General features: G+C 48.2%; 1 non-coding gene across 1 annotated transcript; it reads right to left on the bottom strand.

The window, feature by feature from the left end:
- Positions 1-7,709: 7,709 nt before the first annotated feature.
- On the bottom strand, positions 7,710-7,818 carry LOC136317954 (U6 spliceosomal RNA). Its single transcript, XR_010727943.1, has one exon. It is a non-coding gene; the product is annotated as a U6 spliceosomal RNA (small nuclear RNA).
- Positions 7,819-13,340: the final 5,522 nt, after the last annotated feature.

Consider the following 13,340-nt stretch of genomic DNA (forward strand, 5'->3'; position numbering starts at 1 on the left):
AGGGTGACTTCATGGAAAGCCCTGTATTCCCAACATGCGCGTGCGGGCTATGTGTATTTCATACTTCCAGAAAAGGAACTGCCTAAGGATCTATATCTGTATTATCACTGAGCAGAGAAAACAGGTGGCTGTGTTATTTACCCCCCCATCCCCACTCCCACTTGAATCCACCTCCTGCTTCCCAAATGACCATAAATGGCTCTTTTCTATTCTCTAATGACTAACAGGACATAGGCTGATAGTAATAACTAATGATAATAATAACCCGGAGGTACAGAACTGACAAATATTAAAAAGAACTAGTTGCAATCTTTCACTCGCACTCCGAGCGAGCCTCCTTTCCTGAAGCCAATGATACAAGCTTAGACAGGACTGCAGGAAGTCTTGGGGCGGGGAGGTGGAGCGAGAGTCAGTCTAGGGAGCAGGAGAGAAAAAGAGACATGGTGGATTGACCCTGAGGGGCTGACACTCTCTAGTAATCTGAGAAAAGCAAATAGAAATCGCAGGGAGATGACACATTTTTCATGCTTCTGGCAAAGACTGAGAAGACGAACAGTGTGAAGGTGGCCGGGGGCGGGGCAGGGAGGGATCACCCGGCCCCTGCTGCAGCACGGGTGGGTTCATCTGGGTCCCAAGCTCACTGTTAACACGGGCCTCGCTGGACAAAGGGCTGACGTGATGGCAAGTCGCTGTGCAGCCTGAGTCCTTTCCCACACGAGCGTCATCTTATTGCCTGGGAAGCTGGCGGGCACACTTCTGGCCACCAGACTAGCAGGAGGGCTCCCGCCTGCCAGGGATCGGAGCAGGTCGGGAGGGGCAACACCAAAGCGGATCCCGCCCAGCGCGGACTTCATCCCTTTCCTGCCCCTGCTCGGGTCCATTTTGGGGAGGGGTCGAGAGGGGCTGGCAGTCAGGTTGGGTACGAGCTCTCTATTGCAAGAACAGGCTGGCCCCTGGCCCAGGGAAACAAGAGGCTTCCCTGCAAGAGGGTGGGAAGGTGGCAGCCACCTGCCAAGTACCGGAAAGGAAAAGGGGGTCGGTGAGCTGCCTGCAGCACGGCCACGCCCTCGACCATTTTGATTCACAAAATGGTGAGCAGTGAGCAGTGATGCTGGGTCCTGCGGAAGCTCCAGCTTCCAATTGCGGAGGGTGTGCGCGTGCCCAAGAGGGAAAGATGGAGGACGGGAGGTGAGCGGCGCCCGGGCATGGGCGTGGGCGTGGCCGCTGCCGGCCTCTGGGGGGGGGTCGACTTGGACGCGAATCTTCCCAGGGACTGCAGCCCTCTCTTCTCGCCCTGCCGTGTGCGTTGTGTGTGCATTCCGCACCATCTCACCCTGTGGTGTGCGAGTGGGCGTGGATGCCGCACATTCTAGACCTGGCGAGTGCGTTAGTGTGCATTCCAAACACTTTTGCCCTGCCGTGTCAATTCCACACACTCTCGCCCTGCCCTGTGTGTGTGTCCGCATTCCTCACACTCTCGCCCTGCCCAGTGAACGTGTGTATTCCCTTCGCTGTCACGCGTGCATTCCCCAATTTCCGTTTTGCGCAGTGTTGGTGCATTTCTTACTCCCACGTCGTATGGGGTGTGTGTGTGTGCATTCCTCATTCTCACCCTGCCGTGTGTGTACACGCCGTACATTCTCGTCTTGCCCTGTATGTGTATATTACCCACACACTCACCCTGCAGTAAGTGCATTCCCCACACGCTCTTCCTGCTGTGTGCATGTGTGTGCATTTTCCACACCCTATCTCTGCTCTGTCTGCGTGCATCCCCTGCCCTCTCGCCCTGCTGTGTGCCTGTGGGTGCATTCTGGAAGCTCTCACCATGCCTTTTTGTGTGCATTCCCTACACTATCACTGTGCCTTGTGTGCGTGTACTCCCTACACTCCCGGCCTGCCATGTGTGTGCCTTCCCCTACTCACCCAGCATGTGCATATGTGTATTCTTCACAACCTTCAACCTGCCCTGTGCGTGTGTGTGTGTGTGCATTCCAAACACACTGACCCTCCTGTGAATGTCACTCCCCCACATTGTCACCCTGCATGTGTGTGCATTACCCACACTCTTGCCATTGTGTTTGTGAACACTCCTGACAATCTCAACGTGCCATGTGTTGTTCTTTCCACACCACTTCCCTGCTGTGTGTGCACTTTCCACACCATTGCCTTGCCACTTGTGTGCGTTCCCTAAACACTGGCTCTGCCATGAGTGTTACGCACACTCTCGCCCAGCCGTGTGTGAGTGCGCATATCCCACACTGGCACCTTGCTCTGTGCAAGTTGTACGTGCATTCCCTGGTTTTGCCCTGCTGTGTGCCTGTGTCTACATTTCCATGCTATTGACTTGCCGTGTTCACATGTGCACTTCCCACTCTCGCCTTTACACGTGCATGTATGTATTCCTCACACGCTTGACCTGCCATGTGCACAGTCTGCCCTGCTGTGTGCATTTGTATGCATTCCCCATATTCTTGCCCTGGCGTGTGTGTCCCCCACACTATTGCCCCACTACATGTGTGCATTCCCTACACTCACCCTGCTGTGTGCACATTCCCTTCCACGCGTGTTTGTATTTTCCACACTCACCCTGAGTTGTGTGTATGCATTTCTGACACACCCTGTTGTGAGGCATTTCCAACACTTTTGCTCTGTGTTGTGTCTGTGTATTCCCACACCCTCACCCTGCCATGTGTGAATTTCCTATACTCTCCTCCTGTGTTTTACCCACTCTCACCAACCCATGTGTGTGCATTCCTTATACTCACTCTGCTGTTTTGTGCGTTCCCCACATGCTAATCCTACCATGTGCATTCATTCCCCAGTCTCCTTCTGTATATGTGCCTTCCTCACACTCTCATGCTGTGTGTGTGTGTGTGCGTGCATTCCTTATATGCTCGCATTGCCATGGTTGTGTGCGTTTCCCACACTCGCCCTACTATGGTTGTGCATTTTCTACTCTTGCCCTGCTGTTGAGTGTGCATTCCCTACAGCAACCCTCTCCTGTGTGTGTACATTTGCCACACTCTTTTGCCTTGATGTTTGTGTGTGTGTGTTCAGCTGATTGGCCCGAACTAGTCACATACCTAACAGCAAGGGTCAGGGGTGCCTATGAGCCTAGGAAACAGTTTTCTGTGTGCTCAGAGGTTGTGTAAACTATAGACAGAAAAAAAAAAGAAACTATAAAAAATTTAAGAATCTAAAAGGAAGCACTAAAATGAAAAATTAAAAAGTGACAAGTGTAATACAAGAAAAGTAGGGTTCTATGAAGCAAAACAAGACTGAATGTGCCCTTAGCTTTTCTTTTTTCTCTGTGATACCATTTTGGGGATGTTCATGTCTCCAGACCAGTCTTAAAGGTTATGGCATCCCGATGGGTGCTGGTCGGGCTGGATTCCAGCCAGAGTGAGACGAGGGTCCAGGGGCTCACTGTGCCAGTTTCCCAGACAGGATGGACCCATCCCTCGGCGCTCTGAGGATGTAGGACTCACCGTAACCACACCCCTCTCCAAGATCTGGTTTCGGCTTCTCTGCGCCCGCCTGCAGCAGACACCAGGCTCTCCTAGTCTGATGGCCAGGCAGTCCTGGATGTCCTTACCTGGAGGACAAAGATTGTCCCCATCTGAAGTCACAGCATTCTGCCTTTCCCTCCTTCTGTTTTTCCTTCTGAGAACTTTTTGCAGGGGAGGAGATAAAGCCTCAAGGATTTCTAACAGGAAACATTAGTTGGGATCATCCTTGAGCAAGCATCTGACCTGGGCCTGACCAGGTAACGGGGCTGATGCAGGCAGGGTTGGCCCTTATCTGAGCCCAGGAAAGTAAACCTTCCACCCTCAAACTGGGATGTACTTCAGACAAGACCTCACCCATTGCTCTCCTACCCACCTTGCTCAGACTCCCAGAAGGGCCGTGGATGTGCCCCAGCATGGGCGGGTGGTTCTGTGGTGACTTTAGCTGTGTGTGTGCCTGGCATGGTGATTGTGATGTCTGTGTCAGCCCAGGCCCAGAGGCACAAAAGACCCCAGGTAAGAGAGCTTGCAAAATCATGTGGTCCTTCACCTTAGGAGGAAAGGTGTCACTTCCTATGTGAACACCCCTATGCACTGCAAGTCCAGCCCACGACTTGGGGCCAGGCCTGTCGAGCTATGAGTTGGTATGAAGACGCATTTGGAGGTATTGATGGCAGAGGGTTAGCAACAGCAGGCGTCCCCAAACTGCGGCCCCCTGAGGCCATTTATCCAGCCCCCACTGCACTTCTGGAAGGGGCACCTCTTTCATTGGTGGTGAGAGGACCACTGTATTTGGCAGCCCTCCAATGGTCTGAGGGACAGTGAACTGGCCCCCTGTGCAAAAAGTTTGGAGACCCCTGATCCAGAGCCTGGTTCTCTGGGTCCCTCACCACCTCCCCCTGCCCGGCAGAGGGCGGGTGTCAGTCAAATAAGTTTGTAAATATGATATATACGTCTGCTCACTTATAGTTTGGATTGGGTGTGGGAGATAGGCTGTAAGCCAGCAAAGTCATAGCCTAAGGCTTAGTTTTAAGACTAAGCCTTTCCCACCCTTTTAATACTAAGATCTTTTCAAAACTAAGCTTTTCCCCACACCCCTTGACTGTTGCATGATGTGGGGTGGTGCACTCTTATGAAGAATCCCATTATGCCTCAGATAAGTGACTTTGTATCAGAGACTTCCTTATTTGTACATTGGCTTAAAGGTTTTGATTTCTACACCAGTGGTCTCCAACCCCCAGGCCACAGACTGGTACCGGTCCATGGGCCATTTGGTATTGGTGCACAGAGAAAGAATAAATAACTTACATTATTTCCGTTTTATTTATATTTAAGTCTGAACGATGTTTTATTTTTAAAAAATGACCAGATTCCCTCTGTTACATCCGTCTAAGACTCACTCTTGACGCTTGTCTCGGTCACGTGATACATTTATTTATCCATCACACCCTAAAGGCCGGTCTGTGAAAATATTTTCTGACATTAAACCGGTCCGTGGCCCAAAAAAGGTTCTAAACTATAAAATGGGGGCAGACCAGGGGCTTGCTCGCTTTCAGTTCCTGAAATTAGCATTGCATAGGAGAGGCAGTCAAGAGGGCGGAGTGCTGAAGGAGAAGCCAGTTTGTGCAGAGTTTGAGCAGTGGAAAGAGATGGGGAACAGAGGTGAATAAGGCTGGTGAGGTAGAAACCTTTGATTCTAGGAAACTCGATGAGTCAGTGGCTTTGGAAGCCCTGAATGGAAAGGGAAGTGTTTTCTCCGCTGGGTGCGAGCTAGGATTAAAGCTAATGGCCCACCAGTTCTTGGCTCCGTTGTTTCATTACCATCTGTCCAAATCAAATGTGAACCTGCACGGGCCAGGGGGCTGTGATGGTGACCGTGGCTACTGGCTTCACAGCGGGTATCTCCATCATGTGTCCAAGGGGCAGCTGGCCTGGCCCACTGAAAGCAGAAAGCATCAAGGGTCTGGGACCCTGGAGAGAGAGCCTCTGCTGACCAGGACACCGTGGCTGGCAGGAGACAGTGCCTGAGAGTGGGAGCCCTGTGCTGAGACAGCGGAGAAGGATCGGGTTTAGGATCTTTACAAAATGCTCATGCCCCAGTCAGTAGAAGGTATGTGGATAACTGCCAAGATAAAGTCACCAGGTCTCTCTCTGGTGGCCACAGAGTCACACAGATCAGATATTTCATCAACAGAACCTTTGCATCTTCTTGACACTTCTCAGGTCACACCTTTGCAGACTCCCCCCACACTGTAACTGAGCACAGTCAGTCCCCTAGGGTCAGGCCATTTCTGCTCATTGGAAGACTCCTTTAATTGTTGCTTGTCCTACCCCCCCCCCCACTGTCCTGGTGCAGACTTTCTCATCGCGCTGCTGTGTGAGCCTCTTCCTGCCTGAACCTTCCTCCTTCCCTCTCTCCTTTCCCAGAAGGGAGACAGACATCCCAGTCTGAAGGCTCCCCTTATCTCCCTTTACCTTTCATCATTGTTTCCCCAGTAAATGTCTTGTATATCCTCTGCTTTGTGGACTTTTAACCCAAAAGCTAAAATAGGTTCAGGAAAACACACGAACCAGTTAAATGGCATGATGATCATGTCTCCTACCTTTGACTCCGTTGGGTAGGTATCTCTCCAAGTGAGAACAGTATTAATATTGTCCTTTTCCCTGTATGATAGTCATCAGACAACTTATTGTCGAATAAATGGCACTGAATGTTGAATCCGTTTCCCCTTCTTCATGTTACATTTATGAATGCTCTTTATTGTAGTCAAAGGTATGTTTTTCAAGGACTTTGGGAGGCAGGGTGTTCGGAAGATGGTTTGTCTTTGGGTGTGGGCACACCATGCAGTTGTATACAGATCAATCATGTGCCACAGAGATGTATACTTGAAACCTATATGGGCCTACTGACCAATGTCACCCCAATGAATAGAACGTTTTAAAAAGAGGCAGGGTATGAAGGGAACTAACAATTGCTTGAGGGTCCACTAAGAGCTAGATGCAGTGTCTGGTGTTTTAGGTTGGTTCTCTCTTTAATTCCAGTAACAGTCCTGGGAGGAAGTAGCAGTATTTCCCTTAAACTAAGAAAAGACAACTCGGGCCTGACCTGTGGTGGCGCAGTAGATAAAGTGTCAACCTGGAATGCTGAGGTTCCTGGTTCGAAACTCTGGGCTTGCCTGGTCAAGGCACATATGGGAGTTGATGCTTCCTGGTCCTCCCCATTCTCTCTCTCTCTCTCCTCTCTAAAATGAATGAATAAAAATCTTAAAAAAAAAAACAAGAAAAAAACAACAACAAAACAACAACAACTCGGCAAGGTTAAGTATATTTTCCAAGGCCCTAAGTAAGTTGCACAGCTTGTATTCCTACTCAGGTTTGTCATACTCCAAAGCCCATACTCTACCTTTGTAGTTTAAGACTATTCATTTTAGAGAGAGAACGAGAGAGCGCACACCAGTGAGTGAGAGAGAAGATACCGGGGAGGAGCAGGAAGCATCAACTCCCATATGTGCCCTGACCAGGCAAGCCCAGGGTTTTGAACTGGCGAACTCAGTGTTCCAGGTCGATGCTTTATCCACTGCGCTGCTGCTCCCTTCAGCCCTAGACGGTCCTGAAGTCAGAATCATCAAGCTGGGCCTTGGGAGGGGGGAGAAGAAACCCAGTATATCTCTTCCCCCCAAAGTAGGAGGTCCACGTGAAGCCGGTGCTAGCTGAGGAAGAGGGTTTAACTCTAAATCAAGTTCAGAGTTCTTTATCATTTGGAGCTGGGGGTTGTAATCACTAATTGAGGCTTAATTTGTGGGAGTTTTATATTTCTTTTTTAATTTTTTTAATTCATTTTTAGAGAGGAGAGAGAGAGGGAGAGAGAGGAGAGAGAGACAGAGAGAGAAGGAGGGAGGAGCTGGAAGCATCAACTCCCATATGTGCCTTGACCAGGCAAGCCCAGGGTTTCGAACTGGCAACCTCAGCATTCCAGGTCAATGCTTTATCCATTGCGCCACCACAGGTTAGGCCGGGAGTTTTTTATTTCTGAATTTTATTTCCTACTTAATTATTTCTAAAAATAAATGCCTAATTTATTTCAGTTCCTTTTAAAAAAAACTTTTAGAGAATTAAATTTAACAGAGTGACACTGATCAATACGAGTACATAGGTTTTGGGTAAACGTTTCTATAGCATTTGAACTGCTGATTGTGTTGTATTAAAAATATGGAACACACTTCACGAATTTGTGTGTCATCCTTGTGCAGGGGCCATGCTCATCTTCTCTGTATTTTTCCAATTTTAGTATCTGTCCTGCTGAAGCGAGCACTCAATTTGTGGTTTAAAGAGAATGTAGGGCTTTAAAGGTACAGTATTAGACAAAACTCAGGTTGCACTTTGATTGTATTTCACTGGTAGTTCTTGTTCAGTATGTTGACTGCATCTGCATGGTATGGTATTTGTGATATGCACATCCTGTGGGTGAATACTACTACTGATTTTGCATTAATTTTGCTAAACCATTTTCTTTCCATTAGTACTATTTGCCTATATATTGAATATAAAATGTACACTATATATATTTTCCATTCCTTTATTTAAACATTTCTGGATAATTTTAGAGCATCTCAGAGAAAAAGCATGAAACTGGATTCTGTGCTTTGATAAAAATCCAACCTGAGGGCCCTGGCCGGTTGGCTCAGTGGTAGAGCGTCGGCCTGGCGTGCAAGGGGTCCCGGGGTTCTATTTCCGGCCAGGGCACACAGGAGAAGCGCCCATCTGCTTCTCCACCCCTCCCCCTCTCCTTCCTCTCTGTCTCTCTCTTCCCCTCCCGCAGCGAGGCTCCATTGGAGCAAAGATGGCCCGGGTGCCGGGGATGGCTCCTTGGCCTCTGCCCCAGGCGCTAGAGTGGCTCTGGTCGCAACAAAGCGACGCCCCGGAGGGGCAGAGCATCGCCCCCTGGTGGGCAGAGCGTCGCCCCCTGGTGGGCGTGCCAGGTGGATCCCTGTCGGGCGCATGCGGGAGTCTGTCTCTCCCCGTTTCCAGCTTCGGAAAAATACAAAAAAAAAAAAAAAAATCCAACCTGAGGTTTTTCTTTTACTATGATTTTAATTTGTGGACTTTTATTACAGTTGACATACTGTAGATATATTTCTACCTTCCTCCTTTGTGTCTGTTTACCATGTTTTTGCTTTGTATATCCTCCTCCTCTCCTTTCCTGCCTTTTGTCTGGCCAATGGAGTTCTCTTTGATATTTTGGAATTTATATATTCTACTCTTAGTCCTATCCTAAGAATTTTCTAAAATAGTTTATCTAACATTTTATTTTTCATTTTGTTCAAAATATTATATATTTATTTTTGCAAGAGGGAGAGAGACTCTGACCAGGCGGTGGTGCAGAGGATAGAGTATTTGCCTGGGACACTGAGGACTCAGGTTTGAAACCCCAAGGTTGCGGGCTTGAGCTTGGGCTCATCCAGCTTGAGCCTTGTCTGCCCCTTTCTCTCCCCATCTCTCACTAAAAAAAAAAAAAAAAAAAAAAAAAAAAAGAGGGAAAGAGAAAGAGAGAGACAGAGAGTCAGGGAGATAGGAAGGGAGAGAGAGATGAGAAGAATCAATTTCTAGTTGCAGCACTTTAGTTGTTCACTGATTGCTTCTCATATGTGCCTTGACCGGGGTCTTCCAGCAGAGCCAGTGACCCCTTGCTCAAGCCGGATGAGTGCTCAAGCTGGCAACCTTGGGGTTTCAAACCTGGGACCTCAGGTCGATGCTCTATCCACTGTGCCACTGCCTGGTCAGGCTGTTTCATTCAGTTATTTTTATATATTTTTAAATGTTATTTATTCAGCCCTGGCCGGTTGGCTCAGTGGTAGAACGTCGGCCTAGTGTGCAGAGGACCCGGGTTCGATTCCCGGCCAGGGCACACAGGAGAAGCGCCCATTTGCTTCTCCACCCCTCCGCTGCACCTTCCTCTCTGTCTCTCTCTTCCCCTCCTGCAGCCAAGGCTCCGGAGCAAAGATGGCCCGGGCACTGGGGATGGCTCTGTGGCCTCTGCCTCAGGTGTTAGAGTGGCTCTGGTTGCAACATGGTGACGCCCAGGATGGGCAGAGCATCGCCCCATGGTGGGCGTGCCGGGTGGATCCCGGTCGGGCGCATGTGGGAGTCTGTCTGACTGTCTCTCCCTGTTTCCAGCTTCAGAAAAATGCAAAAAAAAAAATAAATAAATGTTATTTATTCATTTTAGAGAGGTGGAGGTAGAGGGGGAGGGGGGAGAGGGAGAGAGGGAGAGAGAGAGAGGCACAGAAAGAGAAGCAGAAGTATCAACTCCCATATTCCCATATGTGCCTTGACCGGGAAAGCCCAGGGTTTTTGAACTGGTGACCTCAGCATTCCAGGTTGACACTTGATCCACTGCGCCACCACAGGTCAGGCTTTTTATTTTTAACAAAATTGTGACTATCTCTAACTTTTATCCTCTCTCTTATATGGACTTTCACATTTTGAAATTATTTTTTCAAATAAATATACACAACTTCTGATAATTGGTATTTATATAAGCAAGCAAATCATTAACCATTATTATAGTTCACAGTTCATGATGCACTTCTACATATATTATCTCATTTGATTCTAGAGAAAGTTCAGCTAAGTTTTACCTTTGTAATGAATTAGCAATAAAAAATATGAGGAAAGCCTGACCAGGCAGTGGTGCAGTGGATAGAGCGTAGGACTGGGACATGCAGTACCCAGGTTTGAGACCCTGAGGTCACCAGCTTGAGTGCAGGTTCATCTGGTTTGAGCAAAGCTCACCAGCTTGAGCATGGGGTCACTCACTCTGCTGTAGCCCCCCGGTCAAGGCACATATGAGAAAGCAGTCAATGATCAACTTAAGTGCTGCAACAAAAAATTGAAAAAAACTGATGCTTCTTATCTCTCTCCCTTCCTGTCTATCCCTCTCTCTGACTCCTATCTCTGTCCAAAAAAAAAAAATACGAGGAAAGACAAGAGGTCTTTAGTTCTTAATGGTATCTTTAAAAACCTTAAGTGAGTGGACCTCAGACTGAAAATTATCATTTTTGAACATTTATTCTGTGCCAGAAATTTGTCTTAGGCAAGACAAGCCTTATATTTAATGGCTAACTTCTTTACTTTTTGGGTGTTCTATGGTGTCATGAAGTTATTTCACAACATGCTTCTGTACCAATTCACATACATTCTCTTGAATGGAAAACAGGCTTATGTTCATAATGATATTGATGAAAATAATAAGAATTATAACAGCTATTTATTATGGAGCCACCATGTCAGCTGGGGGCTGAGCCCCATGGGGAAATATACAGTATTTCCAAACCACCCTTTAGTTTCAGACGGGAAGCCATACAGGAATCTAGATGCTTAGAGGGAACTATATTACCTGCTTAGTTTCAGAATTGAGACAGGTGCTAAATCAACAGATTCAGGTAACAGTTTGGGTATACTTATTATAATTGTTTCTTTTATCAGTAGGGTGGCCTGATTTCAGTCCTAATAAAAGTACTTCAGCCTCTCCTGAATATTCCTAAGTTGTTTGAAGAAAATGAAGCAATTAAGAAATCAGCCCTGGCCTGTTGGCTCAGCGGTAGAGCGTCGGCCTGGCGTGCGGGGGCCCCGGGTTCGATTCCCGGCCAGGGCACATAGGAGAAGCGCCCATTTGCTTCTCCACCCCCACCCCCTCCTTCCGCTCTGTCTCTCTTCCCCTCCCGCAGCCAAGGCTCCACTGGAGCAAAGATGGCCCGGGCGCTGGGAATGGCTCCTTGGCCTCTGCCCCAGGCACTAGTGTGGCTCTGGTAGCAACAGAGCGACGCCCCGGAGGGGCAGAGCATCGCCCCCTGGTGGGCAGAGCGTCGCCCCTGGCGGGCGTGCAGGGTGGATCCCGGTCGGGCGCATGCGGGAGTCTGTCTGACTGTCTCTCCGTTTCCAGCTTCAGAAAAAAAAAAAGGAATCAGCTAAAGATGAAACAATTAACAAGAAATCAGCTAAAATAAAAAGAAACCACTTATGAACTTAACTGGACAACACTGAATTATCAGTCATTGGGATGCTAACGTGTATCGTGTTCTTGTATTTCTTGTCTCTCCCATTTCCTGCAGAGATCCAGAAGAGGAAGGTTTGTGGCAGAGCTGGAAGCAGACGCTGCTGGAACTCAGTGTCTTTATATATTTGGGAAAGGACTCTATTCCTTGACAAAACCAAGCCCGACGGTCGTGGATGGGAATGGACAGTTGAGGGCATTAAGAGGAGAGGTCAAGTTTTGTGGCTCCTTCCAGTAGCAGAGATAGGAGTATTTCTCCATGTCAGGACCCAAGGGACTCTGGTCATCTCAGGGAAGCTGGGCACCAAGTTTTGCCAATGATTCTCCTACCCAGAGGGTTGGATAGAGGCGGTGGGGACGAGGGGGCTGCAGATATGTAAATGAGCATTGTGTTCCTAATCACTGTGGACAGACATCTGAGGACAGTGGGGAGCTCTTCAGGGTCTGGTGCTAGGTTAACACCATAGGATGTCTGTACAGCTAATGGAGATGGGGGTCCCCAATAACTTAAGTAGATATCCCACCGACATGCTATGGCTGGATCTCCGGGTCAGATTTATGTTCACTGAAAGGCAATTTTAAAATGTGATAGTTTTAACATGCTCAGGCATGTAAGCTAAGATCCATCTGTTTGCTAGGCCTCCTATTCAAAGTTTCAATAACAAAGGAAACAAGCCCTTAAGTGTTTCATGAGTGTCACCAGCTATTTTATAATTTCCTTCTGCATTGATAAATGTTCCTAAGAACTCATCCAGTTGCAGGCCCTGGGTCCCACAGAGGACATAATTCTTCTAAGAATATATGGCAAATTACGAACTATGGTTATTTCAGGAATGTGTGTGCTAGAAATCTCTCATTTGTCCCCCTGATCTACTTTTCCTCCCTGCTCTGTGCCATGTAGACTACATCAAAGGTCTTCCTTGTCCTTTGGCTTCCAGTTTGGTCAAAGGGAAATAGCTAGCAGGAGATAAAAGAGGAGGGAAGAGTGAGGTCGGGTATTTATGCCCTGCATGCGGGACTTGCTCTATGATTCTCTTTAAGGTCTCTGTGAGCCCAGTACACCCTTAAGATCACAGCCTCTGTTAGGGGGCAGTTTCTACAGCTGTCTACCATTCCAGTAAGCCCTCCGCTGCTCCCACTTCTTCCTCCCTCTGCTCCTCCTCTCACCCCCCCACTCCCTCCTGTCCTCTTCCCTCTTCTTCACCTAGAGGTATTCACGCCATGTTACAGGCTGAACTGTGTCACCTTCAAATTTAAGTGTACAGGTCCTAATCCCTAGTATCTCAGAATGTGACTGTATTTAGAGTAGAGTCTTTACAGAGGTAATGAAATTCAAATGAGGTCATCAGGGTGAGAACTAATCTAATTACCAAGTTCCTTATAAGAAAAGGAGATTAGGCCTGACCAGGCGGTGGCATAGTGGATAGAGCATCGGACTGGGATGCCGAAGTCCCAGGTTCGAGAGCCTGAGGTTGCCAGCTTGGGCATGGGGTCACTCGGTCTGCTGCTGTAGCTCCCCAGTCAAGGCACATGTGAAAGAGCAATCAATGAACAACTAAGGTGCCACAACAAAGAACTGATGCTTCCCATCTCTCTACCTTCCTGTCCGTTTGTCCCTATCTGTCCCTCTCTCTGTCTCTGTCGCAAAACAAAAAAAGAGAAAAGATTAGGAAACAGGCAGAGGAAAAGACCACGTGAGGACATAGGGAGGTGGCCTTCTACAAGCCAAGAAGAGAGGCCTCAGAAGAAACCATATCAGCTAACACCTTGATCTCAGACTT

Source organism: Saccopteryx bilineata, chromosome X, assembly GCF_036850765.1.
Source record: "Saccopteryx bilineata isolate mSacBil1 chromosome X, mSacBil1_pri_phased_curated, whole genome shotgun sequence".
Lineage (NCBI taxonomy): Eukaryota > Metazoa > Chordata > Mammalia > Chiroptera > Emballonuridae > Saccopteryx > Saccopteryx bilineata.